Genomic DNA, 6,475 nt, shown 5'->3' on the forward strand with positions numbered 1-6,475 from the left:
GCGTGTGCAGCGCCAAATGTCACTCCAAGCGGTCACTTAAAAAAGGGAAAAGATGGTGCATTTTTTCACATACAGAGCCACATTAAGGGTCTTAAGGGCAGTTCGCAAATTGGATAAACACCATGACATGAATTGGTTACACAGGCAAGTACACTTCAGATTTAGAAAAGCACACGACTTCAACAGTGGTACCGTCATAAGATTTTAATAAATATTCTTAACTGGAGCACTGTTCATTGGGTGGGGAAACGTTTAGAGCCTATACAATATCACATATACACAATAAGGGAGAGGGCCGTTCAGATGCGTCAAGTGGCATCACTAGATAGGTGACAGGGTTGCTTCTCACGGCGAGCCATTTTTCCAGTGCTGATAAACTCTATCTAGGTCAACTTTCCCATTCAGGAGGTAGGCCTTTGTCCTCATCAGCATATCCAAACGCTTCTGCTCTAGTCTATTCCGCAATTTACTCTTGATAGTATTTATGAGGCTGAATCCTCATTCACAATCTGCACAAGATGCTTGAAATGCTGCGCAGATATCAACAAGCTGAGACACCACACTATACTGAGCAGCATTGCATACAGTGAAATTCACCATGTCTTGAAAGGTGGTAAATAACCCACCCTTTACATGTTCTGCCACCACATATTTATAGTCTCTGTATTGTTGAACAACATATTCTGATGTTTCACAATCACCCAGGACCAAGACATTGTTATACTTTTCAACAAGTCTTTGTATATTCTCAGTCTCAAAATCAAAATGTGATTGTGTTGCTATTGCCTGGATTTCAAAACTTGCCCATTCTTTCTGTTCATCTTCAGGGAACCTTTTTTGCATGTGCTTACAAAGAAGGGAAACAAAAGACAAAATAGACCCTCTGTCAAACTCTTGCCTTTGCTTGAACAACACCATCAGATCTCTTACATTGCTGCTCCAAAAGACAGTGTCCCCCAAATACTGTTGCTTGATTTGGCCACTCTTTGCTCTTGCATACTGTATAGCTTCAACAGTAGTCAAAGAACTTTTTTGGAATAGTTTGCACAAAGATGCAAATTCACCCAGAATGTCATTAAGTACTGCAACAGAAATATGGTAGTTGGAGTCTGAACGTTTATTGTAACAATATTTAGCAACTGGATCATTCTCCTCAACTTTCTCATGCTCAAAGTAATTAAGAACAGTCTTGTAATTACGAATTAGTGCATCAACAGCAAAATGCCCTGAAAGCCACCGGACTTCATTACATGGTCGAAAAGAGACCACTTCACATTCAGTGACCGATGCAATTTCATCCAGCTTGGACTTCCTTGCAGGAGATCTGGAGAACGCAGTGTAGACAGTCCTCAATAATAACCCTATCTCTTTAATCATTGGAACCCTCTTCCAGGCATCATCAACTCCCAAATCTTCTCGATGAGCGACACAATGCTGCTTAACTAGATGAGGAATGGATTGTTTAAGGCGAGTAGCAACACCATTATTCTTACCCAGCATCACAGACGCACCATCGGATGTGAATATGACCATTTTCATGAGGTCCAGTTCATTGGCAGTGTAGAATTCTTTCACAGCAGCAGTGACAGCCTCAGCATTGTAACTAGTCAGCTTCACTATGCCCCCAACTGTGTTTTGTGCTCTGTTGATGTTACAGGTCGGAACTTGAAGTACAGGATGAGCATTTTTGTAACAGAAATATCCGTGCTCTAATCAATTATCAATGTGTAATACAAAGCTTGCCGAAGTTCTGTCATAGCTTCACAGTGTATCACGCTATCGATGGCCTCAAGGAACTCTAAGGCATGGTTCTTGCTCCTCCAGCTGTCTGGTATCTTCACATACAAAGCTAGGTGGTCATGGATGTCTTGTACAGATAACATTGAAGTATTCATCTTGACTGCCAGCAACACGTTGTTGATGAGAATCTTTATCTCCTCAGGCATAGATCTTTGGCGTTCAACTACGTCCATTCTATTTGCTTTGTCAGTGGCAATTTCTGTCAGCATTGCCCGCACTCCATAACCAAACCTGGCAGCAGCCCTTCTGTTTCTCAATATCACCATGACAGACTTGTGTACTTTGCTAAGTAGATGGCGTTTCATGTAATCCAGTTTCCAGCCTGTCGTGCCCTCGCACAATAATGACAGACACTAATTGCCTCTATTCACAAGCTTTATTTTCTGCTTCTTGCTCGGTCCAGGTCCCTACTCTAACTGGCCCTTTCCTACTCGTGCCCCTCCTCTTCCTCCACCCCATGACTCCGCCCACGCCCAACTACTAGAATGCTCAAAACATAACACAGCCATCACTCCATTTCTTTCCTGTAGAAAAGTCCCCAAACAGTCTTTGCTGCGGCACATGCTTTGCAAATCAAGCCCACGTCTGGACTGTATTGGAATAGTTCCCCGAGTTGCACGCAAACCTTGCTTCATGATTTCTGTGTCTCAGCCTCCACAATTTCTTTCATCCATATTTTGAAGGCAAATTTTTTATTTAAACCAAATTGTTTTTGCATATTGTAAGGCGGCCTGCCTTGTGTGTGTTATGTAAGCTAAAGAAAATGACTTACATGTACACAGAGCTTTCTGTCACAGCCTGGGACCTGGTAGAGATAAAAATACACAGTTCACTCATCCCCACTGCTCTAAACAGGATTAAGGGGCATATTTCCAACAACTAGCGATAATGTTTGTCTCTAACTTGTTTAGAGACAAAAATTATCGCCGCACATCGGCGATTTTTATCGCAGATAAACCTTGCTATTAACAAGGTTTATCGCAAATGCGATAAAAAACGGCCGAAATGCATGAATATCGCTGAAAAGTCAGCGATATTCATGCATTATCGAGCAAATGCTCTTAGCCATGTTATCCACCTCCCATTGGATAACATGGCTAAGAACTGCTCAGGGCAGGTGTTAGCTTTTGGAGATATTCCCGCTTAGCGCGAATATCTCCAAAAGTTGGTAATAGGAGATAGCGATGTTAGCGACTGTTTTCAGTCTCTAACATCTTGGCACGCCCACTTTGCATCTCATTAGTGATAAATATCACTGACATGCAAAGTGGGGCCCAAGATGGTCGCTATCTCCTACTAGCTGTCGCTAACTGGTGTTAGCGACAGCTTGGTAATAGGGAGATAATTTTATCTCCGCTTTCTTGGCTTTTAAAGCCAAAAAAGCGGAGATAAACCCCCTTGATAATATGCCCCTAAATTCTGTAGATTTCTGTTACTCGCAAAATACACACATTAATCAATAGAGTTTTCATAACATAAAACAGCGCATTTTCCACTGATTAGTTCAATTTGCATTTATTTTTCATTTAAGATGTTATTTTATATGTAGTTAACTGAAGGTGATAGACCAACAAAATAGTTACAGAATATACTGTTCTTTTCAGCCACACATTCCACCCTGTCCCTGTAGCACTCAAGATCCAAGGGGCATATTATCAAGGGGTTTTACCTCCACTTTTTTGGCTTTAAAAGCCAAGAAAGTAGAGATAAAATGATCTCCCTATTACCTAGCAGTCGCTAACACCAGTTAGCGACAGCTAGTAGGAGATAGCGACCATCTTGGGCCCCACTTTGCAAGTCAGTGATATTTATCACTAATGACATGCAAAGTGGGCGTGCCAAGATGTTAGCGACTGGAAACAGTCGCTAACATCGCTATATCCTATTACCAACTTTTGGAGATATTCGCGCTAAACGCGAATTAGCGCGAATATCTCCAAAAGCTAACACCTGCCCTGAGCACTTCTTAGCCATGTTATCCATTGGGAGGTGGATAACATTGCTAAGAGCATTAGCTCGGTAATGCATGAATATCGCTGACTTTTCAGCGATATTCATGCATTGCGGCCGTTTTTTATCGTATTTGCGATAAACCTTGGTAAGGCCAAGGTTTATTTGCGATAAAAATCGCCACAACTCAGCGGTACATTTTTGTCTCTAACCAAGCAATAGCGATAATTATCGCTATTGCTTGGTAATATGCCCCCAAGTTCCCATGCTTTTTAATGCACTTCGACAGCTGCATGTAAATGCTTTTTTTTGTATATGAAAGGAAAGCTTTAGGGCTTGTAAAAAACTCATGCCACAAACGTTGCCTCTGTTTTCTCTCTGCCTCTCTCTGGCCAGAAGGGGGAGGGAACCAATCTCTGGCCTCACCACTGAAGTACTTTGAGTATAATAAAGAGCAGATCACGCAAATTTGATTTTGATTAGTTGCGCTTCAATTAGATGTTACCCTGTAACCAATATTAACTTTTGCTAGAGGAGTTGGCCTAAAGGCTAGGGTGGTCGACCTCAAATCTGGGGAACTGGGTTCAAGTCTCGGCAATGACACTGAACATCCTGTGATTCTGGGCAAATCACTTGATCTACCCGTGCCCAAATAAAAAAAATGGATGTGTCCTCATGTAATGCAACTGATGCTACATAAAGCGCCCTGATACCCAATTCGGGTCAAGTTCGTGCTATATAAAAATGTACTTGTGACATACTCATTAAATACTCGACGTGTCATTTATTAGTCTCATGTTGTTCACTTTTAGATTTAGCAGAATGAGCAATATACACATATATTTGATTAACTTTAGTTAGCCAATGTGCATTTAAAGTTAGCATGAGTGGGACTACGTGCTTCATGGCGTTTGCAATAAAAGTTGTATTTCTGCTTCCCCTGCACAATATTTTCTGTTTCAAATAGCAAGTTAGCACCTGCAGTGGAGGAGAAATGTAAGAAGTCCATGCTCCTTTGTGTGATATTGTGAAGGTCGTGGTGGAAGAAAGAGTTGGCATTGTACTATTGAAATTGAAATTGTGTGTGTCTTGTAAAGCGCACTTCTACCCGCACCGCAGGCCTCGTAGCGCTATAGACCGCTGGGGAACCCGTCCTGGCTTTCCCTGTGAGATAGTCCCTCCTGGGAGTCTCCAAGGTGAAACCAGGCATCCCCGGCGTTTGTGAGGGGCCGTTGTGGAGATGAGGCAAGCTAATGCCCAGAGTTGCCGAGTGTGATCTCTGGTTGGAGTAGGCACCAATGCGAGAATTATCGAGTCCGCTGATCCTGGTCCAAGACCCTGCCGCGTCGGGAATCGAACCCTGGTCCCGGGCCGTTCTCTGCTCTCGGGTCTGCCGCCTCTAACCAGTGAGCCACACCACTCCACTGTTATTATTCTGTGATAAGGAGGCCGATACCAGGCACGAAAAAAACCGAAAGGGGGTGTTTTACGTGTGCAAAGCTTGTTAGTTTCGTTGGAACACTTATCCTTGTCCACCCTTGCGGGCGGACACCTTTCCTTCTCTCCTGAGACCAATGCTCCTTCTCGTCCGGCTCACAGAGATATTGTCGAGAGCAGGTGCCTTTCTTCTGGTCCTAACTTTTATCTGGTTCCTCTTTCGATTCAATATTTGCTGATGATGGAGCAAGGTTTCACACGCAAAGAGACTTGCTCGAATTAAATCCTCTCGGAATAACCTGTAATGTATTAATCAACATGTTTCGTCTTATTAATATTGCACCACACATTAAAATGGCCGCCGCAACACTGGAATTTCACTGTGCATGCGTCTACCACATCCACATGATGTGACGTCCTCTTTGCTTTGGTGGGAAATCTTTGCTTCTGCGCACTATAATTAAAGATGGGCGCTTTAAGTTTCACATGCTAATGCTTATGCTGCTGCTTGTACTAAACATTGTTCGTTCGGCTTAACTATTAATACTATAGTTAAAATAAAGTAATGGGGATAGAGTAGGGATAAGTGGTATACAGTGCATTCATTTATTCTTTGTTCTAAAATTGTTTTTCTTTGACTTTGCTACTAGCTCGTGTTTGGGCAGGGAAAGTACAATGTAACGCCATCTTGGGTCCCGAGACTGGGCATGAACCAAAATCCTGAGAGTCCACATGCCATGGCATTGAACCTGTGCCAGTGACAGTCTTGACTGTGATGCGCGACACAGTGAACTTCCAAGAGGAAGACAACTTGTTAAATTGCTTTAACATTGTATTTACTATTAGAACATTCATTGTTGGGTGGAATAAAAATGCATGGGAAAATAAAGTTATGGGCGGGAAAGATAATTTGCATTATTTAATCAAATGAACTCATATTGGTATAGTGTGATGACCTCTCCTCGCCTTTGACCAATCAAACTGAGGGTACACACAAATGTGCAACACTGGGGGGTGGTACATTGCCCTGGAAAATGGTATAACTAAGGTTGGCTTAGCTAGTTAGTTTTGTCCGAATAGCTGACCTGTCACTGGCCTAACGCACTCAATAGGGGATAGAGAGCAGAGGTGCTGGCGGAGCACTCTGTCAGAAGAATCGTTAACCCAATCGGGGTTTTGAGGGAGAAGAATCAATAACCCAATCGGGGTCTGACTGTTAGCCGCAGTGAGGGGTGTGACGCTGGCGTTGCACTTAGCTGAGTGTACCTGTCCTGACCTGCATCTGTCC

This window comes from Lissotriton vulgaris, unplaced genomic scaffold, assembly GCF_964263255.1.
Source record: "Lissotriton vulgaris unplaced genomic scaffold, aLisVul1.2 SCAFFOLD_2221, whole genome shotgun sequence".
Classification (NCBI taxonomy): Eukaryota; Metazoa; Chordata; class Amphibia; order Caudata; family Salamandridae; genus Lissotriton; species Lissotriton vulgaris.